This window comes from Lepisma saccharinum, chromosome 27, assembly GCF_977018435.1.
Source record: "Lepisma saccharinum chromosome 27, izLepSacc3.1, whole genome shotgun sequence".
NCBI lineage: Eukaryota > Metazoa > Arthropoda > Insecta > Zygentoma > Lepismatidae > Lepisma > Lepisma saccharinum.
The window spans coordinates 3,994,983-4,021,556 of record NC_139255.1 but is presented as its reverse complement, the minus strand read 5'-3'; the positions used below and the strand labels follow the sequence as shown (position 1 = coordinate 4,021,556).

The window sequence follows — 26,574 nt, the reverse complement described above, 5'->3', positions numbered from 1 at the left end:
GGAGAGAAAGCATTTCTTCAACTGATCGCTCCACCAGTTCTAATGACGAATCGTTAGAGGAAAGTCAAGGTAACGACAAGTGTGGATTTTGTGAGCGGTTATAGTCAGATTTAAATTACAGTTTTATCGGCGATTGTATTTCTTGCATGCGGTGCTCAGCGTGGTACGTACCATGAACAATGTGTTGAAGCACAAGGTAAAAATACATTAATTTGTGGGAAGTGTGTTGCGTAGGGAAAATACTTTTGTGTACTGAAGGTGTTAGTGAAATTTTGGACAAGTATGTTTGACACTGCAGTTATATTTCAGCTACTACCATATGATCCGCTTTCAAGGACACGTGATCCGGTTTGCAGGACATTTTTACAAAAAAATATTTTGTAGTTCCTTTAGTTTTCAATGTGTAACTTAATTAATATGCAAATGTAAAAAACAGGGTTTCGGGAATGTCACGCTTCTTCCTTTTCTGACCATCTATATCAAGTTCCATCCACATGTACTTGATGTTTGTGTCTTCTGCTTGATCCTTGAGTCAGGCCAGAACATCATGAAGTTTTGGATGCGGTCTTCCAAGCCACCGTTTCATTTTATTGTTCCAACCTTCTACAACATATTACTAGTTCTGTGGCGCCTTTGGTTAGGTTAGGTACTGATCGTCGCAATTGTGTAAAATTACCCTCACCTCCAAAATCATCGCAATTGTCAGTGATTTTGGCATCATCGCAATTTTCCTAGATTCGAAACATCTACAGTACAATTGGCGTTCCAGTCCCGATTAATCTTTATGTGAATCACGTGGACTTAAAACAAGAAATTCAAACTCAAACTGTCTGTGGTCTTTTGAGGTACGTCAACTCTGTCTCAGGAATCTGTGCAGCAAGCGAATGATAACGAGTCATCTGCGTAAGTAGTGGCTCGAGGGGGTTCGACCAACGAACTCGTGAGAGGGAAATGTGGGGCAGCTACTAGCCATTTGCAGTAGCACGCACTTCTTCGCTCCGTCCACTCGCTTCTCTACCTTCATGTGCGGCGTTACTGCACAGATTCCTGAACTCAATATGCTGACCAAAGCAGAATGTTATGTTTCAACCTTCTAGCAAGGTCTTCTTCAGACTCTGTATTTGGTACAGAGTCTGAAGAAGACCTTGCTAGAAGGTTGAAACGTAATCCTTAGTTTTAAGTTTTCAAATAAAATAAATTCTACCTTGGTCAACATATTGAATTTTTGAGTATCATGGAAACAAGGCTTAATGGTGTTACAGATTCCTGGCAGTATAACTTGTTCTCTGGCTCTGTCCGAAAGTTGCATAAAGCAGACTTGATGTACGGTAGTGCAGTTTGAAAGCGCCAAAGTACAGAGTCCGCAGCACGAAGGACACGAGAATGCAGGCTTCTGTACTTTCCTATACTGCAAAAGGTTTAACCTGGCACGTCTCCTGCCAAAATCTTCTCCGTGATCTGCAGGACGTTGTTGCCACTGATTTCGGCGCAAGCGAGCAAACATGACGACAAGCCGGACTGCGAGCGGTCATTTGAGGGTGCAAGCACAGATGACTCCGCCACCAGAACATTCACGTTCTTGACAACGTGGCAACAAAGAACACGCGAAGGCAGCGGCGACCCCTGGTAGGCAGAGGACAAAGCACGTGCTGTCTCCAAGGCTTATGCCAATGGTTGAAAACACTCACGTGACGCCCGAGAAAGTCTGCTAGCAGAAGGAAATATGTATATGGTTTGGCGCGAGCTGTGCCAGGTTAAACCTCCTGCAGTATAGGGTCTAGCGATCGTCGTCCCTGCTTCACTCGTGTGCTTGTTATTTACTTCTTTGATATCATGGAAGTCTTAAGTCTGCCAGTTCTTGGTTGTAGTTCGTCTGTTGTGTGGTAAGGTAAATATAGGAACTTTTTAAAATACTTCTATGTGATTTGTTTTATAGAACCTTATCGAGTAGGAATCCAGGAAGATATCAACTCGGGGCAAGCCCCAGCACCTATCGACCAGTTGGGTGAGATGAGTCAAGGCAAGGACTATAAAACCTTTTCTTGCTCCAAAAAAAAAAAAAAAAACAGGCAATAGTTAGGTTGGAGAGTTCGATGAACCAACCGATCTCTAACTATGAACTGGTAATGTTTAGATGGGAGAGTTCATATGAACTGACCCACCTTCAACTGTCTCACTTTTAGGATAATCCTATGCGATATTTTTGGAGAAAAACAAGTGCCTATAACGCGGGAAAAAGAATGTGTTCGTAGTTTTGTCTACAGGCCGTATTAGGAGCTGCAGTGGAAGTGTAAATCGAATGATTTTCGCTTCCAGACCAAGACTTGAAGACTGAACTGCGAGACCATTCTCGAAGTATGCTAGCTTTAAGTTCGGCCTTGCGTATTTCCGACAAGGCCTTTAATAAGTAAATTATTTTCTTTGATTCTTGAAACTCACATTGCAAGAATAAGTAAATTAACATGGTCATGAACCATTTTCCTACTATTAACTTTGCCATTGGCTGTACACTTTGAGATCGACTGCAGACTATATTCTATTAGCTGTACCTTACATTAGGCTACTGATTAATTTGAAACGACAATTTCCAAATGCTTACCTGTGCCCCCACCATCCCCTGCTTCAGCCTGTATAGGTCTGTGTGCGACCACGAACTTCTAGCCCACGGCTCAGCCTGTCTCAAGTCCTCTCCAAATCGAAAATCTCCAATCTGATTCCTCAGGAATTTCCTGATGTTCCAGGGCAAGTCGTTGTGCCTAAAGAACGAGAGAAAATCACACGTTATTCTTGGCAATAGTGTAAATATGTTATAGTGCAGAATAATACAAGAATAAGCCTATATATATCTCCCTTTACTTCCATACACTAATCCCCAACTCTGTAGCCTCTATAACGAGTTCGTTGAGTTGTTGACTCAATATGTCATCACTGCAGGTTCCAGGTTCGAGTCCAGTCTTAGGTGCGGGTTGTTTCTTTTAGTGTCTCTTAGTGTTAATTCAGTCCAAAAATTATTATTTTTATAGTCTATTAGTTCCTATATTAAATGCGACTACACCGCAGAAAATAATCCTCTTCTGCCTTCGTACTCATGACGACGTCATTGATCCACGGGCACCATATTTCCGTACACAATTGATAAATATGAATCACCAATATTTTTAGTGGTGCGAGAAGATAATTCCTTGAGAAATATCTCGATGAAAAAAGGCAAATTTATTTTGTTAAAATACGTAAATGAAGTTTCTGCTGAGAACGGAGAATTTACACAACTGTAATTTCTAGTATTCCTGAAATATTTTCTTCAGAGAGCAAGAGAAAATTAGATATTTACATTTGAATTCGTAGCTAGGTGGTAGAGCAGCTCAAGGTTGAATCTCGCTCTGTAGTAAATAAAAAGACGTTTCAATTCAATTCAATTGCGTTCATCAATATTCATGTCTAAAATTTGGTTGAATGGTTTATTTTTAATGCGAAATATGCATTCTAATGTGTACATAATCTATATCGTAATGATCCACAAATAATGGAAATACATTAATACAAAATAACTTCAAAATCCCAGACAGTAGCTATCATTTTCCAGACAGGAACTTGACAATCAGGAATGCAGTGTCAGGCATTACCCAAGCTCCTCCGGGTCACCAGCGGAGTAAACATGTAAAAAGGTAAAACACTGGAAGAGGCTACAGGTTGAGGCCGCATTGGTTAGTAAAATCCATCACAATAATTATCGGGGACAATAGAGGTCATTAAGCAGTTTTGGGCTATCAGTCGGAGGGTGCAGACTGAAGGCTGAGCATTTAGACCAGCATCACAAACGGACACCTCGTTTTTTAACCAGTCCGTAGTTCGACGCCTCGAGGAAGCACTTCCACGCAGTGAGGCAGGCATTTCCATTCACCATGCTGATCCAGTCTTTGAGGGTATAAAACTCAAGTGTTGTGTTATGCCACTCATATGTGTATTTGTCACCTGTCGCATGTTACCGTTGAACTCTCGATGAACAGCGAGTACGCCATTATTGAAAATAAGTGATGAATGAGCTACACCACCCAGATTCGATCCCAGTTCCCTTTAGGAACGTTACGATATTATGCAATAGTTCTTAGAAAGGTTTGACCTAAGCTAAATGTATCAATACAATACTATCAATAATATTCTTAAGATCATTTTATACCACGGCTAAAATGAGTAAATATGAGCATTTTCCTTGTGAATCGGCTAAAATTAGTAAATATGAGCATTTTCCTTGTGAACACGGCTAAAATGAGTAAATATGAGAATTTTCCTTGTGAACACTGCTAAAATGAGTAAATGTGAGCATTTTTCTTGTGAAGCCTAAGTAGGGTAGACCAGGGCATTACGGATCACAGGGCATTATGGATCAATGTAAGGTTCACGTGACCTGCAAAGAAAACTGTTGCAGACACGAACTTGAAAAATATAGCGGATCATGCTGCCATCTGTCCGCTTACTAGCTGCCTGTCTTTGTTCGCTGTGGCAGTTGGCGCGCGTCTGTAACAAGTGATTGTTGTAAGCAAGTTGGTGGAGACGTTAGAGGAAAAGTACCCATTGTAAGTTTTGTTCGACGTTTGGTAAGGTTGCATTGTAGAATGTAGGGGTTTAAGTGCTCTACAATTTAACATGTGATAAGGTAGGGTGTGTTTTTGCGATGTGCCAGTATTTGATATGACTAACCCTATTTGTTATTATTTAAATGGACATATGTCGAGAATATGCAAATCAGGGCATTACGGATCAGCCAAAACGGGGCAAAACGGATCTCCCACTTTCAGTACGTTTTACGTACTTTTACTTAACAGTATCTCTTCTACCACGACGCTTTCAATTTCAAGATAGTTAACGATTATCAAAAGAAGTCCACCAGAAATTCGTGGTCTGTAGTACGAATGTGTGAAGCTGTGCGTTTGGTGACATCCGGAGAAAAGACTATTCGGCAAGCTGCGGAACTTTGTGGTGTGCCATATACTTCATTGCAACGAAGAACATCTGGTGGATCAGATGACGTTGGTCGTCCTGGTGTAAAGCAAGTGTTTAGTGATGAGTTTGAGCAGGCTCTTTCTTCGAGATTGTGTGATTTAGCTCGAAGAGGCCAACACCCAAAGCTGTGTGAAGATCCGTTTTCAAGTTTGCAGAGAAAGAGAACATACCGCATCCCTTTAATAAAGAAAAAGGACTAGTCAGGGCGTACGAACAAATGTCATGTCGAATGTAGACATGATAGCTAGCAATTTTTGTAGTTTTTGTAACATTTCATATGATGATCCAAGATGTGCACAGATGGGAGATTGGATTCAATGTCAGTCCTGTCGTAAATGGTATCATGAGCGTTGCGTAAATGCTGTCGGAAGAAAACAATTTGTGTGCGGTATATGTCAGATCCCAAAACTGTAATACATTATACGGTACTTGTTTTTATGTTTTTAATCTTATGTTATATACATAAAATTAAACTGATCCATATTGCCCCGTTAGTGATCCGTTTTACCCCTGCTATCAGGGCAATACGGATAAATTGCAGTGTCTCACACTTTTTTTTTCTGAATTGTATTTTCAACCTCTGGTTCTTTCAATGCTATGCACATGTAGTAGAAACTATAATTAATTTTTTGGTAGAGTTTTGTGTTGCTAGCATAATTCCTTGGCCAATAAAAACTGTTGTAAAGAAAAATTGATCCGTAATGCCCTGGTCTACCATAATACTTTACACAGTATTTATGGTCAGAAACGTTAACTAATTAATGTTGATCTAGAAATATCATATCTTTTCACCTTTTTGTTTTGACAGGCTAACTCCGCACAGACCCGAGCATTTAGATATTTATGGAACCTCATTCACGACTAATGAGCCTGGAATAGAGGGGGGGGGGCAAGGTAATATCAGGGTTCTTACTTATTGTGGCAAACCAAATTCCCAGAGTTTTTCAGGAAACTCAAACATATTAATGAGTCACTGTAACTTTTTTCACTCCTTCGTTCATTTTCTATTATTGCTGGCCCCCGTGGTGGAGTGGTTAGCGCATCGCCCTACGACGCCAGGGGTCCTAAGTTCGAATCCCGGCCTTGGCATGGATGTTTGTGAGTGTCCATTAATCATATCATCACTTACCTTCGCAAGTTAGCTAAAAGTGGCACAAATAGCGAAGTAAAATAAAGAACGAAATCAATCAATCAATATTTTTGTTATTTTACTTTTCGAGGTTCGCAACCAAGTGATAATCTCGATTACACTTTCATTATATCATTAGATGCTTTATTGCTTTTTTAGATTCAATCTTATCAATATTAACATATGTGCTTATAAATAAATAAACATTAATTCGAACTGCATTGTACACTGTACTCACCCATCAATTAAAGGCACTTCCTGAAGTATTCTTCTAACGATGTCCCTTCTGTCTTCTATGGATCGGGAACCACGAAATGTGTACGTCACTGGCATGCCTAGTAGATAATGCTCTCCCACAACCATGACAAAATATGACAGCACCAGCAGGTAATATGTCAAGTCCATATCCCGCCCTGAAACGAAAAATTGACGGATTGAATAAATCATAGAGTTCGTGTTGTCTCTACGGGTGTTCTTTGCGAACCAAAAAAGAACAAAAAAATGGTTCCATATACTTAACAGCCCAAACTTTGTATTCTGTAGGAGTGCATTAAGTGGGATTAAAGGCGACACCCCCCCCCCCGCACGATATCTAAATATAAGAATGATAATCAAATTTGCGTACAGTCAATTTTCATAGGTTATTGAGTGCTGACACAATAATTAGTATATCCCGCTACTTATTTTCGACATTTACCGAAATAACATACCATTTAAAACATGTAACAGCTTCATTATTCTATTAACACATATTTTCAAGACTCCTAAGCCTTTACTGTATATCCTACACCGTTTGTTAATAGTAAATTTTAAATACAAGCTGCTAAAATAAAGGGGTATCATTAACCTGACGATAAATGCTAATTGGTGCGCCAATATTATATAGGCATGGTGGCGGCGGTTGGGTTTCAAAATCGGGGTGGGACAAGGTTCAAAACTGGGAGGGGAAGACAGTATATTTTCTTTTGTAGATAAGGTTTAGCATAGTGCGGGGATAATGTGACGAAAAGTGGGGGAGCAACTGCCCCCACCTCAATCGCCGACACTGATTGCATGGTATTCCTAGTGTTCAGAATGTTTCTTGTGATATTAGCTTGGAAAACCTCACAATGGACCTAAAGGGAATCGGTAAAAATGGAAAGGATTGGATTGATATTGCCCAGGATAGGGACAGATGGAAGGCTTGTGTTGCTTCAGCCATAAACTTTCGGGTTTAAGAAGGCTAGATAGTTAGTAGTTAGTGATTATTATTAGCAGTAGTAGTGAGTAGTAAGTAAGCATGACTTATCGCATACACTGTCAACACAAATCCGTATAATCACAAGCAGCTCCATATCTTTATGTAAATTCTGCCGAAATAAAGAAGAAAACTTTATATTATATGCAACAGCAAACAAGTATTTTGCTGATTTCATTTGGGATTTTGTATCATCATTGTTATTCAATGTCTTATATCTACACTTTAACAATATTTTTCACTCAAGTGTAAAACTTCGTCTACTCTGATTTATAAGCGATAGAGAAATGACGAAGTGAATAATAGCAGCGGGCACATGGCTTCGTATGTAGCAAAACTTAATTTTGATACAAACACTAAATTGTAGATGTACATTTACAATTTAACGTTTTTTGCGATCACCTATGCACAGAGCAGCCTACAATCAAATTTAATGCTTGTTCGTGCTTGTCAACTGCGGAGACCGATCTTGCCTCCGAAGTTCGTGGGTTCGAATCCTGCCTGTGTTCTTTGCAAGTGTTACTTTATCATACTCATCGTCGCAATTAACCAAAACTGGCTAAAGGCGATGCTCAATAATAAACGTACAAATATCATGCAATGTTTCCCTTGGCAATGGAGAGAAATTGACTTCAACTTTTTCCAAATGCGTATTTTATTCGTGTGTGTGTGTATGTGTATATACATACATGTATATCAGCAAAGAAAAGCTTTCATGCACCATAATTTTTTTCAAAAATATTCCTATGTACTATATCCATCAAGTAAAGTGTATAGATGACTTGGTACTGCAAAAATCTGAAACTGGGACTATTTTTATGTCCATGATGCTCAGAAGTACTACAAACAACACACAGGCCCGTACACACACACACAACACACACACACTACTGGATTGTAGGAAATGATATTCCTAAAATACAAGGTAACCAAAAAAGTCATTGCCGTTTTTGACGTCCCATTAATCATGCGCTCACCGAGAGGAAACGAAATGACGCGCGTGCCTGCCAAGCGATCGGGAGTTAGTCTGAGCATCGACTGTCAGTAATACAGGCACGTTGCGCACACACAGCAGTCATAGCTCGTCCAGTGTCGAAGAGAAATGGAGGTATCGAAGCAGCTTGTTCGCATGTGTTAGTTGTACAACTTTAAAGTGGGCCTGTCAGCTGCCGCATCAGGTCGCCGCATTTTCCAGGCATTTGGGGAGAATGCCGTGAACGAACACCTGTCAGGCATTGGTTCCAGAAATTCCGTTTGCGAGATGTGAGCCTTGCGGATGAACCTCTCAGCGGACGACCACATGTGTTGGATGACGAGGTCCTGAAAGCAGCCATCGAGGAGGACAGTGGTCTAACGTGTGATGAACTTGCCGAAAGGTTCCATATTTCCGCTGAAACAGTCAGACTGCACCTGCATGGGATAGGGAAGTCATACAAGTTAAGCAAGTGGGTACCCCACACATTGTCGGCAGCCAACAAGGAACAACGAGTGATAGCCTGTTTGTCCTTGCTCACTCAGCACCTGAACACACCCATGTTTGATCATTTGCTCACTGGTGACAAAAAAGGGTCCTCCATGACACTCCCAAGCGTACCAGACATAGGTTGTCGCCATGTGAGCATGTTCGTCACACCTCAAGACCACCTCTGCACCCACGAAAGGTTATGCTGTAGGGTAGAATTTTCGGCAAGTGGTGCATTACGAGCATCTTCCACCTGGTCAGACCATCACTACTGACCGCTACTCTCAGCAGTTGCAAAGGGTGCAGCGTGTATTGCGGCAGAAGGAGCCGGCATTGGTGAATCGCAAGGGTGTGCTGTTCCTGCACGACAATGCCAAGCCACATGTGACAAAGAGGACCCTTCAGCAACTTGGCTGGGAGACACTGTGCCATCCACCATATTCACCATACCTTGCACCAACAGATTACCTTTTTCATTCCCTCGACAACCACCTCCGTGGGAGATGCTTCGCAAATGAGGGAAACCTGCGGAACTCACTCACGGACTTCTTTGCATCCAAGCCTGCCGAGTTTTATCACCAGGATAATGTGCAGCTGCAGGAACGTTGGCAAAAGGTTTTGGATGCTGATGGAGATTACTTTGAAACCTAAAGGTACGTACCGTCTACTGTATTGCTCTTTGTTTATCACTGCTCTAGAACGGCAAGAACATTTTTGGTTACCTTGTAGATTTAGGAATCTAATTATTCATGTTTTTTTTTTATATTAAGACTAGTCATAAAGCAACACATACCTCCCGGAATAAAGTCCGGTGACCCCACCTAAATCCAAGTTCACCTCGTACGGTCATCAAGGAAAGTAGTAGAACAGTTTTCTTCAGAGAAGGTCCGACAGGTCTCGTTGCGGATGCGAGAGGTGTGGTGAATCTCGAACTGCAATTTCACCTGAAACAAAAATAAAGAGTTTACAAAATCTGTAAACTTATATATAACAATTCTACGCAAGTATATAGATATTGTCAACTATTTTAAAGTATTCTATTTTTCAGTATGGGGATTTTATTGAATATCTGGCGGTTAGTCAAAAGTGGCAGTACAGTGACGTAAAATAACATTATTTGTTCAATCAATCAAATCTGAAACTCCCCAAGATTGTCTTTGAACTTCAAGTGCGATTTCAAAACATTAGTAGCACTTTAGGATAAACTTCCTTTGTTAATGCATAGCGTGGCTTACCCAATATTTGAAATTCGTTAAACCTAAAAAATCAGAACATAATGTTAAAGTTTTATACATCTGTTTGAGTGAACAGACCGTATTAAATGGTCCTTTACGCTAGTAACTGGTTATAACACCATTAAACCTTGTTTCCATGATATGAAAAATTCAATATGCTGACCAAGCCAGAAATTTATTTTATTATAAAACATAAACTAAACGTAACGTTTCAACCTTCTAGCAAGGTCTTCTTCAGACTCTGCACCAAGTACAAATGTAACAATGTACAAAACAGGACGTTATATATATATATACAAACAAACATTACTCCCCTCCAGACTATTAGAAAGTTGTTCTGGAACATTCTAGCAGGTGGCCTTCCCTTGTCAACTGTACTTTCACCTGAAAGGCTAAACATTTTCTTCCATCTGGAATGTGGTTGGATTCTTTATTTCACGCTCTTTTTCCTCCATTTTTCTATTCTTCTCTCCTCTTTCTCTCTTGTCCTTTCCACTCCTTCTAACACCTTCTCCCATTTTTAATTTAACTTCAGTCCCCCATTCCAGATCATTGTGTCTTCTTCACCTTTCTTCTCTATTTCCTTGGCTTCCTTCCATTTTCTCACTAGCATTCTCTTCTCCCTTCCTATCTGCTTAGCCTCATCCCACTCTATGTCATGTCCTGTTTCTTTCGTGTGTTTAAATATCTCATTTCTCTCTCTCTTAAGTCGTACATCACCCCTATGTTGTTTCAACCTGTCATTCAGACACTTTTTCGTTTCTCCTATGTACACACTCTGACATTCTTTACATTTCACTTCGTAGATAATCCCTTCCTCTTCTGTGTTTTCCTTTTTCTTGTTTGCATTCTTCTAGTTTATGTTTTATAATAAAACAAATTTCTGCCTTGGTCAGGATATTGAGTTTGCAGTAACTGGTATTTCATTCAGTACATGGCATTATATCTGTAATAGTTTCAGAATAATCAATACATATTTATTGCATAGATTGTTGACGTGTGACAATTAGACAGCAGGGTTGTTAAGGGTCCAGGAAAACAAATATTATAATGGGTCCTATCGTCCCACAACAGAACTGGAACCTTTCTTCTCGCATAATTTAAACTCGGTCGAAGTTGGGTATTGTTTCATTGCAATACGGAAGTTGGACCGGATTTAAATTGATCGGAGAAAAAGGTCCCTGGACCGTTTTTAAATTGATCAAAAGAGGTCCCTGGACCGTATTTAAATTTTTCCGAAGAAAAGGTTGTTGGAGCGTATTTAAATTCATCCGGAAAATAGAATTGTGGACAATTTTAAATTCACCAGGAAAAAATGTTTCTGGGTCAAATTGAAATATTTTACAGATAGATAAGATTCTTTGCGGTCCAGAACCCATTTAAGCTTGCTGATTTTCTCTCCTGGACCGGAATTTTATTTATTTAAATTTCCTGGATCTTGTTTGACCGATCGGGACATTTTTTGTACAATTCACTGGATATTGAATGTGGCTTTCCGTACGGCAAATTACGTGTTTGTTGCTTTACTTATTTCTAAGCTATCCAGTGAGAACAGCACACGAGAGCCCAGTCTAATACGCTGCATTTTTCGACTCTCGGGTATAGTTAGTAGTACAAAGCACTACACTGAGTCCTCTACTTCTTCGATTATAGTGTCACCTATTGTATTTGGTGGCTGCACCGTTTACACAACGTTCTGGAACGGTATTGTATTATCTCGGGGTGCATAATAACCAGTCAATAAATGCAGCCCCGTTGCTACGGATAGGCTAGGGGAAGGGGACTGAAGCACAGGGAGCAATTCAAAGCTTTTCATTTTTAAAAAAATGGATTTGGTGTAACTATGACGGAGAAACTTCGCAGAATGGCCATGCAAGAGAATCCACCGACCCAAAGACAGATGGAAAATCATCTAAATATGTCTTTGGAAACTGTTAACCGCACCTTGCACCTGCATACTGGTGGTGGCTTGTGTGCACGGACGTGTTCTCGTCCCCTTTGTTGGAGAACCGAACGCTGGGGCCATGCAATCCTTATACTTGCCGATTACATTCTTGAATAAAGTCAAACTAACGTCACAATTCTTGCTCTTACACTACTTCCTGATCATTGACACACTGAACTTTGCGTCATAAAAGGCTACAACATAACCTTCCCAAAAGCAACTGTTTTGGCAGCATTTTCGGCCAATCGAGAAAATGCAAACACTTGGAAAGTTATACAACGCACTCCTCCTCAGTTTGGGCGGGATTTTTGGCCCAGTGAGAAAACATAACAACTCTTTTACAGCTCACACACTACACTGACAAACATGCCCGACCAAGGTTGGGTGAGTTCATTCTGAGTGCAGGGGGGAGGAATCGAGTTTGGTCAAATATACGCTGAACAGCCTCTGTAATCTACTTAAGAATTATAATGCTGAAAACAGTCGGAAATCAATCTCGGGTCAGCAATAAGCCAGTCCTTTGAAAAACATCAGCGTGAATCCTAAGGTGAGGTTAGCCAAGCATCACTTAAAAATTCGTCCCGCGTTTCAAAACCTGAACTCTCCTGCCTGAGAGGTAGAAATAAGGTTTGCAAGTTTCGGAAACTGAAAATTGCAAAAGACTGCATTAAGGTAGAGGAGGATTCGCCTACGTCAACATACATTCCTGCGGCTGTAGCTTCATTCGACACGTTGCTCCTTTAAACCTCATTTGAGACTGATGAATACAGTCACTCGGGGGAATATGCCCATCGGGGTTCAATGCCCACCCCCTCGTATCTCGCGCAACGTTAATGTTATGGCAACTCTGCTACTCTTGTTTGAAAGCGCCCTCCGTGGTGAGATGAGACAGCAGGTTTGGAGCTTGTGAGAAGAATCTGAAGCCATGCAGGGTTAAATTCATGAGGTAGGAAGACACTTTTTGAGGTAGTAATTTTTTGGTCGTTGCTGTTTTAACAGTGTGCAATAATATTCCCAAGAGAGAAAGAAACTGAATTATATTTGCTGTAAAGATCAAGAGTCAGGGAAACATATCTGCAGGGTGAAACTGCCCCATGCTGCTCAGAGTTGCCAATCCACTGATTCAATTTTCTGCTTGTAGCTGTGGGGTGATATGCCCACAAAAATTAAGTACAATATGCCCATGGGCATTATTATAATATGAATGAACCACAATGTGACTGGATCCAGTGCATTCATTGTAGTATGTGGATGCATGAAATATGTACCAAATTCACTTCCATGTGTCCAAAGTGCAATGTAATTTCTCACAAATGTAAAAAGTAATAGAGGCTATTGTAAATTCGAAATAAATGTTGTTAGAAACGCTATGCTTGTGTGTACAAATGATGTTCTGTTTACGAAACAAACGTTCCAGTTAATGCTGTACATTATTTTCCTTTAAATATGTCATGTCAAGTATTACAACAATTGTTTCTTGTATTGGGCATTTTACCCCTAATGGGTGGGAATTTTACCCTGAACACGGGGTGATTTGCCCAAATTGACGTTCATCTGTTTATTTCTCTCTGGTTCTCTTGCTATAAGACTTTCAGTAATAAAACTTAAAGGTAACAAACAATAACAAAACATATAGCATTCATTTGACATCCTTTTCATTGCGACACTCCTTCATTTAGCGAAGCTATAAACCGCCAAAAAAAAGTTGGGCGTATTCTCCCGAGTGACTCTATGGTAATCCTGGTGGGGGGACAGGGGGTTTACGTTGGCTGTTCAATAAACGATGATCATATGTTCTATATATTCACTTCATTTCTCACGTTAAAATATACTGTTATGTTGTTACACTGGTTGTATTTCCAACTTGGGGCTGCGAAACAGCGAATTAACGATCAGATGAATATTCTTCGACTGACATCGAGTATTAGCGAGTCACAACGTACCGAACACTGTTAGCGAGATGAAACAAATGATCGTCGGATACACCACATGTTGCCAAATGTACTGTAAAATCGAAAGAGTTCCCTTACAACTATATCGTCAGCACCAGAAATCAACGTGGGTTAATGGTACAACTGCAAGCGTGCTTCTGCACAACGCTTTCCGGGACGACAGCACACAGGTCGGTATGAAACTGGTAAAAACCGAAGTACGCTTGGCAACGTTGCGTCGGGAGAGCGATGTTACGCCTCCAGGTTGTACTTTGAATCTGAGTTTGTTGACACCTATAGAGCCACACACGAGAAGTATTTGCGTAGTGGATGGATAATACACAATAATGTACGGCCACACATCGCAATTTTTTTTTTTTAATATCTCCCGATAAACAATGTGAAGTGTGTTCATCACCCTCCCCATAGTCCAGACCTAGCTGCATGCAACTTTTCATATTTTCCCCAATTTGAAGAAACGTCTTCGTGAGACGTTTTTCCATCATCAGAAGAAGTAGTGAAGGCTAGAGGCGATTGTGATGGACCTATCAAAAAACGGCTTCCACCATAGCAAAACGACTGGGACAAATGCATTGTGTCAAATGGGGACTACTTTGAGAAATACCATGTACAGGTATGTTGTCAAAAAAAAAAAAGATCATTGTATATTGAACAGCCCTCGTATATCTATATATCCGACAGCAATTATGTAAAGATTGAGACCGCCGCGTTTACGTTATTTTTGTTATTACTACTAATGGTCTTAAAAATATTTGTATCTAACTACAAGTGACTAAACATTTTGACCATTTAAAGTGACGGCTGTAAATAGCGTTCATTGCTTCAATAATTTTCGTCTTGCTACTACTAAGCACTGATTTTAGATATCAAATAAAAATAGTATTCTCATTTGTTTGGCGGATTTAGAGCGACGAGAATGGGCTCGTGCCCCCAAAAACGTTATTCGATCTGTCTCTCTCTCTCTCTCTCTCTCTCTCTCTCTTTCTCTGTATATACGTGTATATATATATATATATTTGTGTGTGTGCGTAAGGCAAAGGTATACCTTATGTATTGCAACGTGCAATGTAAGATGTGGATATACGGCTTGACTCATTCTCGATCGTATCCACAATGGAGGTGGTGTGATCAGCATCAAGCTCCGGCTGACTCTACCCCATGGGTTGCAACATTGATTGGAGGTTCAGAGCCAATTACGCAGGAACATTGTACGAAAAGTTTGAGTTTCAGTTTTTTTAAAGTTAGTGTCAATATCAATCACACTTTATGCACATATAGGGTAATTGGGCCTGGCTCTACAGTTTAAAATGGAATCCGAACCACTATGTACATCCGCATGGTATCGAGCCTCACACCACTTAATTACAAGGCGACTACGTTACCACTACGTTATCGGAGATGGCCCCATTTTTAGATAAATTCATACCTCTAATCACGCATCTCCAGATTCGAACCCGGAACTTCTGAGTAGCAGTTAGATACCCTACACTATAGCTCTTTTCCAGTCTTACGGTGGGCGCCCTACATGCTGGCAAGGAAGTGGGGAGCGGAGAAGCGACCAATCCAGCGCGATAAGAAACGCAAAATCGCCCATATTTTCGAAACATCTCCACCTGACTGCACGAGTATAGCTGACGATCCTATCAATACATTAGAGCGTGAGCAAGAAGCTTAGCGATAGGTGCTGGCTTAAGATGACGTCAACGGCTTACTAGTCCATTGGAGGCTTCTGGGGTTTAACTCGCGCCAAAGCTGCAAGAGCGTAACAGCCAAAGAGATTAGTACCTGTTTTAATGAGAAAAGCATAACCAACATAAGAATTATAACATTACACATTGCCATATGTTCCAAATCTTATCTAATGCAGGTGACCGGCTTGATCATACTTAAAGATCCTACGACGGGGATCGAACATGACACATTCCAGGCATCGCAATATCAGTTGTGTTAAATTTTAGCCTATATGGGATTTGTTTTGGAGTTCCTCAGGGGTCTTTGGCTGACTCTCTGCATATGTATACTCCTTTTCACATAAAGTGACACACTTTACAGTGCTGAACGGTTGAAGAATGTGGTACTTTATCTGAACAGGAGTGTACAACATTTTTAATCGAATAAGCTGGTCTCATATTCACCTTGGACACGGTTATGCCTTCCAACATTAGAATAAATCAGATATTCTGTTCAAGCAGAGACTGCACAATCGTCGTTTTTACGGTACGAGCAGTGGCGGCGATTGAGTTCAGGAAAAGGGGGGCAAGGTTTCAAAATTGGGGGGCAAGGACAGTTTATTTTTCATTGGTACGTAAGCTTTAGCATAGTAATGAGGCCAAAGTGGCAAAAAGTGGGGAGAGGGAACTGCCCCACACGCCTCATCTAATCGCCGCCACTGGGTACGAATTAACAGAAACTGCACGTTGCAATCCACTACACCAGTAGTTCTCAAACTTTTTTCTCATTGTACGTCTAATGTACCCCCAAAATATTTCTCCAAATAGTGGATTTTGGGATTTTTTTTCTTTCCGGCTGCCTGATTGGTTTCTAATATGTTGGATCCAGGTGTGTCGACTACGGGTTAAGCCGAAGAAGAGGAATCTGTTTGTAATGTTGATACACTGGCTGTGTATTCAGATTTAAGTATCGGAACCATAGACTTCTAGTGCCAAGGTTTAGAGAGGAGGTTTTTCCAGTATTCGCAAGCTTCTAACTAAATTATTGTTTTTTTTCCGCTAAAACTTTGCAAATCCGAAACAAGGACAAACATTCAAATCAGATTACGTTCCACGCCTCACAGTTTTGGCATCAATACCTAAAGTCCGCAAAAATTCCGCCAGCCTAACCGAGAGGGAGAGGTGGGGGAGGGCCTATTAGCACCGTCCAGGATCGATTTAACCACAGCGGTCCTTGGAAAATTACACGCTAGCTTTTCGTTGTGGGCTGAACACGACAATAGCAGTGATCCGCGTCCGGAACTAACTACCGTTGTGCTCAGCTGGGTGTGATGTCATAATCACTTTTGAATTGGAACATTAAACTGCGTTTCGTTGTTTCGAGCGGATTTTCTTTAATGGAAGCAGGAAAAGGCACTCCCGAGCACACCCCGGTGCAAAATTTGCAAGTGGCAAATGTAATTAGCATCTGAATTGTTAATTCTCGGAAGAGGTTGTTCCTTTGGGCCGCACAGGACCTTCCCGCATTACCCTAATCCGCCATGCAGGAATATCTACGCCTTCTCTCCTTTATACTATTAATTCATCCGTTTTGTGGGCCCTCCCCATCAGTTTTAGTAATGGCTGCGTGTGTACGGTAACCATAGAAATGGGGCTTAACCCCCCCTGTACCCTTTGCGCAGTACGGTTTAGGAATTATTTACAGGAGCCGCATATTCCTGTTTAAGTAATTACAGGAGATGGGGAGGACTTCTATGTCTTGCCGCGTGTGGGAGTTTACCATTATACTGGCACAGGAGGAGAATGGATAGATTACATTGCTGTTGTTTTGTGGCTCCACCGTGGGTAGCTACGATGTTGCCTTGATGAGAACATTCACCGATTCTTTATGCACCCTTTGTGGTGTCTCCTGCCCTAATGGGTCGCCTCAAGGCTGCTTTACTTTCAGAATTATGTCATTCTAAAATAGGACGGTGTAACTTCATAGAGTCCAGAAAAGTGATGGGGGTGGTGGGCACAGAACCCCACGACGCCAGGTGTCCCGTGTTCGAATACCGGCCTGAGTTCTTTGTAAGTGTTACTTCATCAAATTTGTCATATCATCCCTCATCTCATCGTCGCGATGCCGAAAGTAACATAAATGCGACGTAAAATAACCTAATTCCATAATCAATTGATTGTTTGAGTTTGTGTTTTAAGTCACTTTGTGCACAGTATGGCTAATTGGGAATGGACCTACAGTTTAAAGTGGTATCCGAACCACCATGTGCCTCCACCAGATATCACAATTACACTTGACTCATAGTGGAAAAAAATTTTCATTCTGCATACGTAGGCAGCACAATGAGCAAACAAGTATCAAGGATTGCATAAAATGAGGATAAATAACCCTCGGATCAATGAGGTGGGAGATCATCCAACCAGTTATGGGGTGACGTGTGGTCAGCACGACGAACCCCTAGTCGTCGTTGTAGGTTTTCGTGACGGGGTTACGCTACTCTTTCTTAGCTCCCTAATTTCCTAACAGGAGAGACACGGTGCGGGATATAAATTACCATTACCATTATACCGGGTGCGTCAAAAAAAATGTATACGCACATAGAAAATTTATTTTCCAACCTACAATATTAAATTTCTGGGAAAAGAAAGGCTACAGCCCAATTTGAAAAATAAGTGTACTTTCTGGTCAATCTGAATGTTCCAAATGGTGGTTAAAGTACTTCGCACCAAAGTGTCCAATAGGTTTTTTGCACACACCGCTTGAATCTCATCCCAAAATGTGTCCAGGTTACGTGGTTTAATTAACTTTTACTGTGCCCCATAAGAAAAAATCGAGCGGCGTAAGGTCTGGAGACCGTGCAGGAAACTCGATTGGGCCCCAGCGCCCTATCCACTGGCCTGGTACCTTTTGATCCAGGTATGCTCGCACATCCCTATGATAGTGCGGCGGGGCGCCATCTTGTTGGTAATGAAACCTGTCATTGCCGTACATTGCACGATTGGCAGGGAAAATGGATTCAGCAAGTATTATTAGGTACTTTTCTCCTGTTACAGTACCTTAAAAACGGAAAGGACCAATGAGTCTCCTAGGAGACAAACCACACCACACATTTACACCAGGCAAATTTGCAGCCTTTTCAACAGTAATGTGGGGATTATCTTCAGCCCAGTACACACAATTATGCCTATTGACAGTTCTATTAAGTTTGAATTGCGCTTCATGCGACCAAACAATGCTATCCATAAATCCCGGTTCACGTGTAACCATCTCCTGAACCCATTCACAAAATTGTACACTGCATCTGGGTCGTCGTCACTTAGGTGTTTGACCAGCCTTGGAATGTACACACGCAACTTGCCTTTCTTCAGAATGCGTAGCACACTACTAGCACTTACACCACTCTCACGTGACCCTTGCTCAGAAATGTATCGAAGCTGAAGGCCAACATTTTGAACATTTGAACACCATTTGGAACATTCAGCTTGACCAGAAAGTACACTTATTTTTCAAATTGGACTGTAGCCTTTCTTTTCCCAGAAATTTAAGCTTACAGGTTGGAAAATAAATTTTCTATGACAGTTCAAAATGCGTATATATTTTTCTGAGGCACCCGGTATATTACCATTAGTGTGTTGCAGAGAGTTGATTTCGCTCGGCCGTAAAATAGTTCGCACGGACGACGCTAGATAGCGTACGAAATACATAGCAGCTTCGCTCGAGCGAATAACACTCGAACAGGCATAACGAGGCAAAACACGAACACCAGTAGTACACGTATAATCGTAATTTGTCTATGATAGCGGACCCTCAAAAATGGATCGTGAAGTGAAAGACGCAGTGAAATTGAAACATAAGTGAACACAGTCATCATTTCCATGTTGAAATGTAGTTTAGTCTATCTTGCCAATAAACAGTGATATATGAAAATGAAGCAGATTATTGTGGGTTGAAAATGCCAAGGCGTATATTTCATATATGTGTGACTACGATTATTGTCAAATAAAAACGATATTCCATTATATACGTTCGAGCGTAGCACGCTCGAGGGTGGGAGGCTCGAACGAGTACGACCGAGCGAAAGTATTGAATTGATATTTATGCACAGATAGGCTAATCGGGAATGGACCTACAGTTTAAAGTTTGATCCGAACCACTCTGGAAAGTACCTCCACCAGGTATCGAACCCGGAACCCATTGACTAAAAGGCGGCTACGTTACCACTACGCCATCGGGAGCCCCGTACTCTAATTGCATCCAAAGATGTTAGAGATACATTTCAATGCTCTTCCCCTTTGCTTGACTACAAATACTTTTGCCTCCCAGAGTACCCGAGGACACCCGCACCTCCTCCATCCCGGCCATAATCGAGTTAAAGAATTTTGCCGGAAGCCCTCGTGAATTTCCGACGTCCTAAACGATTTCCGCTTCAACCGATGAAGGCCTGACGTGCGGAACGAATAAACAACTTCGGCACGAAGGTGTATCGTGCTGTAATTCGATAAATGGTACCCCGAGCTTCGCGGGGAAAGGGGGAAAATCAATGTCTTATAGCAGCCGTATATTCTAGACACGTATACTTCCCCATCCCACACTCCTTCGTTGCTGACTCTCTTCACCCTTTCTCAACAATGAAATTCTTTGCCGAACGTAAAGAATTTTCAGTAATAGTTCGCAAAGTTTATTGGCTGTTGGAATCTTGGAATGGAATGTTTACGGTCCTTTATTATACAGGGTGACCTTAATTAAAGTTGCGCTGTTCAGAGCCCTGTTTAGCCCTTGTGAGGCAACTTATTGAGCTGAAACTTGGTATAAAGGTTATGGAGACCATAGAGATCACAGGGAAGCAAATTCTCACGAACAAAGAATCAAATTTTCACCACCAGGTGAAAATGTGGCGCTAAGAAATAAATTCCCCTCCTCAGAGCCCTCTGGAGCTAAGTAGAAGCAATGGATTGCGGTTTCACCACTAGGTTGAAATGTTGCGCTGAAGTAACAACCACCAAATTTGAGTTTATTTCGGAACAGCAGTGTTCAATAAACGCCCTGTCAACGTGCATGACCCTTTGGATGCGTAAGACAATGTGATCTGTGGTCGAACGAAGCGTATCCCGGGATATTGTTCACTGTGCAAAATATTTCAGCGCCACATTTCGACGTAGTGTTGAAAATTTCAACTATTTTTTCGTTGACATTTTCTTCCCCATGGTCTTTTAGATACAGTCCCAATCAGCAAATCTGAGAATATATTGGGCTTAAACCAAAGTTATATATTTCATCTTTATATACTCCTCATCGCTAACGTCGTCGCTTTCATTTCAAGGGGGTTGAGGATTCGATTCCCCGTTGAGTTGCATTGCATAGTGGATCGGGTCCTACATTACATTGACGATCGTGTCCAAATCATTGATTGATTTGGAATATTTTACTTCGCCTATCTGTCACATTTGGCTAATCGCGAAGATGAGAATAAATGATAAGATGAAATGGATGAAAGGAGACTTACAGAGGATTATACAGGGTTACTAAAAATGAAGGAGCAAATTAGAAATCTTTATTGTGGACACACAGTGAAAGATACACTCAGTGTGCACCGTTTGTGATGCGACTAACGTCAAAACAACAAACCAGTTCTTCTGCACGTTCTTCAACTGGTCTATAGTAATTGATTCCACAACTATACTGCTGCGACGCCAAGGGTCCCGGGTTCGAATCCTGGTCGGGCTTGGTTGTTTGTGAATGTCCATTCATCAATTTCATCCTTTCATCACTCATCCTCATCTTCGCAAATTAGCCAAGAGGCACAAAACGCGAAGTAAAATAAACTAAATCAATCAATCAATCAATCACAACTATACTGAACGCAATTCCAACTGCCGGCTGACCTTGACGGATATTTCTGGCCCTTTCTGTCCTCCAATCGTCTTCGAGGGTGTGTGGCTCGATGGGCGTCAACAAATTCAGTTGCGAAGTAAGAGCTGAAGTTGTCTATTTGAGTCTTTGCGTGTGAAACTCCCTCATGTAGGATCACGTGTGCAGTTGTATCATTGACACCTCGATGATTTCTGGTGCTGGCAATAACGTTGCACGAGAAGAATCTCTCACGCTTTGCAGTACGTTTGGCAACATGTGGTGAACCAAAGGCTCATTTGTTTCGTCTCGCGAACAACGTTCGGTACCTTGTGACTCGAAAATGCCCGATTTCAGTCGAAGAAAACTCAGCTGACCGCTGATTCCATGTAACCCAGCCTGCCAGTTGGAGTTACGTTCAGTATAGACGCTTGCAGGTATAGGTGGGGCCAGTGTCTCAATTGTACCCCTAAATATCCCGAAGGTTGATGTCAGGAGATCTGGACGGCCACCAAAAATGTCACCCATCTCATTCAATACAGCATTCCGGAACGCAGAAGGACGTCATCTGGGGAGTCGCCATTTTGCTTTCACCACCTCCAGCGCCACCGTGCGGGATCCAATGGAATATCTACATGGGCTATTAAAACTTTGTTTCTTCCTCACTCCAGTAACATATACCGTGCGTCCACAAAAATATTTTTAATCTTCTCTTTCTTTTTCAATAACCCTGTATAATCCTGTGCGGGATTTGTGTTGTGTTCTATCCAAGTGGATTTGTGATTCTCCCTGCATCCATGTCATCTAATCATTCCTTCTCATCTTGGCGATTAGCCAAAAGTAAGATATACGAAGTAAATGTACCAAATCAATCAATAATTAGGACAAGATCTACAGTTAAGAGTATGTCCCGAACCACTGTTCAATGTAATCCCACGGTGAATGTAATTCCCAACCCCGTGAAATGAAAACGACAATGTAAACAATTAGGAGTCCTAAAATTTGTGACTTAATGTTTTAAGTCCACTTTATACACAGTAAGGCTAATCGGTACTGAACCTATAGTTTAAAGTGGGATCAGAACCTCTATGTGCCTCCACCGGGAATCGAACCCGTGACCCTAGGAGTACTAAAAGATGGATAATCTTGTACTATCTGTGAGCCCAGGCACCAGAACCTCGTTAGTCTCCACAATGCCGTGCAGGTTGTATTACGTGAAAGAGATGTTACGTATGCGTCTCTTCACAAAGGGTCACCCTTACACACCCTCTAATTATTCTAATGAATATACGGCTGAACTAATTACTTTTACTGGAGGTTATCTAACAACTTTGGAATGAAGGTACAATTTCATGGAAATCAGAATGAGCCTCACTGCCAAGTGATTCGCCTTGTGCATCTTATGAAGACCTCAATTTGTTTGCAGACTATTTTGAAGACATCCAAAGTTCAAAATGACACTTTCTTTAAAACATCCTTTACAGTGGATTTCGATCCACCTCTTAAAAGTAGTACTACATTCGCAATTGGTTGCCAAATACAAGTGACCCCCCCCCCCTTTTTTGAGATTTCTGGAAAGAGTTAATGTAATTTGAATGGTAAAATTGTAGCGATATTTAATTATAACAAAAAATATTATTTACTGTGACTTACAGGCCTTAAGTTACATCAACTACTATTAATATTATTATCATGATTGTTATTATTATTATTTTACAGTACTCATCGGCACGTTAAAACATGGACCAGAGGTACCATGAAGGTTAGTGGATTAAGTGGTATCTCACTGTGATTGATATCTGTGCATTGTGAAAGAGTACAAAAAGAAAGAGAACTGTTCATCAACAAAGTGATAGGCTAGATGTTTATTGAAAGGATGAAAGGTGAATCCAGTTTCTATGTAAATAGTAGACTGAACTTGTATACAACGCCAAGGTATTTTCAATTCAATTTGAATTTTATGATTATCAAAGTAGTAATAGCAGCAATGATAATAATAATAATAATAATAATAAAACGTTTCTATGACTCTCCCCCTGAGAAAAATATCCTGCAGGCGCTCTTGATTATCATCTATAACAGTTATCTTAATTGGATTCTTCATAAAATTTTGAGACTTTGGTCATAACTACCCTTAAGTCTCTCCGAAAATATAGATTTTTAACTTTTCTGTTTTGTTGAACGATTTTTTTTTGTATTTATATAAGTCGCTTAATTAAAAATATTATAAGTACGAGACATAACTGCAAAGTCTAAAATATGAAAGAAGCTATTGCAAAACATAAAATTATGCAAGGATATTGGAAAATTTATTTTTTACAATTAAAATTGCCCTACGATGACATACAAATTAAAGTAAAGTTTCCTTACTCGGTCAAATTTTGTAAAATATTCATTCTGCCATCTGCTGACTCATAATAAAACTATGTCTAGAATTGGCAAAGGTTCATAGAAACGTGGCCGAACTGATGTGGACATGAGGTCAAGGATGGCGCTGGTATCAGGGGTGCCCACCCTCCACGAGGCCAATGGCGAATCCCCCCAAATCATGTCATGCGCTGCCTTCCCCCCAATCAAGTCATTATCCCCATTAAGCATTTAATTACGACAGCGTGTCTATTGAACACCAACACTACACTTGTTCTGATCCTCCCCCCCTAAACAGGGATACGTCCTTCCACCCCAAGACGGATACATTATTCCCCCAAATCCTTCTTCATAATCCCTTTAAAATACCTTGGATCGATGCGTAGTAATTGATTTTCATTTGAATACAAACAAGTACCTGATAAGCTGTCCATATTTTGTATTTGTTCAAATTTTCGAAATAACGGAAAGCTAGCACATTGATTGAGAACCACGAATTTTCGTCTGGGAGGGGACAAGTACTAGGATAAAGGTACCAATAATAATAATAAAACGGATCTGGTAACCCTGGTTATGTAGCAGTGCGACATTGAGTTATGCTTCGCATTTGCGAGAAGATGCAGTGGGAACAATAGTTTATTAGTGATGAAATAGAGGTACACGACTAATATTATAATTATTTATGCTTTGAAATATAAATAAGTACAAAAATAGTTTGTGTTAGTCCGATGCAAATGTAAACAAAGTGGATAGCAGTGTTGCCAATATACTATAAGGAACTATCAGCACCTTACTCAGTATTGGCAAGTTACAAACAATGACGCATCGATCATAAAATGGCTACTTTCTGCTATATAAAGTGTATTCTATCTGCCTCTACATTCAGTAATGCCATTCTTCATTTACTCTCGTCAATGGAAATGAGAAACACGAGCATACTCATTGTTATTCACCGAATTCAAATTCAAATTTTCTTTATTAAAGGGCGAGGTTCAGCCTGTGGCTGTTCTCCCACCTAACCCCGAATAATTTAGATATTGTGCCAAGTATCCCAAAATCCACACAAATCATATGATTATGCAGTAAATGTTCAAAACCTGTTACCGGGCAAGACACTAGCTTAAAAATTCAATGTAGAGATTGTAAAAATTTATTTCACAGTGCATGTGTAAATCCAGCAGAAGATATCAAATTTCTTCGTTCTAATAAACAGGTATGGCGTTGTAACGACTGTAACCAAGAGAGTGTAACCAGCGATACACCTTTCGAAGTTCAAACTCAATGTCCTACACTACTCGAAGTTTATCAGTTGTTGTTAAGTGTCAAATATGATTTGTATAACTTGAAAAAGTCTAATAAAGAAACCGAGAATGAGCTAGGTAAATCAATAACTTTATCTCACGAGAAATTGGACGAAATTTGTAACCTCATGAAAAATCAAAGTGAATTGTTAAAAACTTGTATGACCACTATTGAGAACCTCAAAAGTGATAATGCGAGATTACAAAAGCAAATTGACAAACTTTATACTCAGGTTAATGAACTCGATCAATACAGGAGGAATACGCTCGAAGTGTGTGGTGTACCAGAGGTTCCAAACGAAAATGTTCTTGCAACAGTTAAAACGTGTAGGTCGTGATCGAAATTAATTACGGTATGATCGATGTCTGTCACAGGCTCAAAAAACATCCAGGTCAAAGTACGCCCAATAGTTATGTTAAATTCGTAAGGAGAATTGATAATGATAAATTTGTTCAAAGGAGAAAGGTTAAACATAATCTAAACTGTAAAGACATTGGTGGCACCATAGGTCTCACAATGCAAAAGAAAATCGCCTTCAGTGAAGCACGGAAGTTAAAAGGAAAAAAGGTTATGAATATCTATGGATTGATAAATCTGGTAATGTTAAGTTAAGAAAGAAAGCAAATGATTCGGTGGTTCATATATTAAACTCGATAACTAATGTCCTCAACTTGAAGTAAAGGTATGACCGAAACCGACAACTATGTTTCATTATATTATCAAAATGTAAGAGGAATTAGAACAAAATTAGATCAAGTACACAAGAGTATATTAACCGCCAATTATGACTTTATATTCTTAACTGAAACTTGTTTAAATAATAGTATTTTTTACAGCGAGTTGATAGGAGATAGATACCTTGTCTTTCGTCAAGACAGAAATTATAGAAATGGGGTGGTTCATTAATAGCTATCTTAAATTGCTTCTGTGCTCAACAAATTGAATATAACATTGAAAACGTACAAGTGGTTTGTATTAAGTTTGTAATAGACGGAAATGTTTACATTATTGTCTCAGTATATTTTCCACCGAATTCAAAAATTTGAAACATATCGTGTTTCTTTGTAACATATAATCAGGTAACCTCCTTTCCGTTTATTGTGAACTCAGGCGTACCACAGGGTTCAAAATTGGGCCCTTTATTTTTTGTATTATATATTAATGACTTACCAAGAACAATTAAATACTCCAAGTGCTTATTGTTTGCCGATGAAGTAAAAATATACAAGATTGTAAACCATGAGATTGACTGTCTAACTCTCTAATCCAATGTAAATAATTGTTACGTTTGGTCACAAACAAATACGTTTTAAAAACAATAAGTTACTGACCAAGGCAGTTTATTAAGATAAAAAACACTTAACGGGTAACTTATCTTCCTAGATAAGGACTGTCAGCTTGATTTGTTGTTGTGTGGCTAGTGACC

The 26,574-nt window shown here is 40.3% G+C and overlaps 1 long non-coding RNA gene across 1 annotated transcript in view; it reads right to left on the bottom strand.

Moving 5' to 3' along the window:
* Positions 1-6,461: 6,461 nt before the first annotated feature.
* Positions 6,462-26,574, bottom strand: part of LOC145980357 (uncharacterized) — a 114,348-nt gene continuing 94,235 nt past the window's right edge. Inside the window, exons 2-3 of the long non-coding RNA XR_014440848.1 lie at positions 9,623-9,773; positions 6,462-6,543 (exon numbers count right to left, since the gene is read on the bottom strand). This is a non-coding gene — a long non-coding RNA (uncharacterized LOC145980357). The remainder of the gene's footprint in view (positions 6,544-9,622; positions 9,774-26,574) is intronic.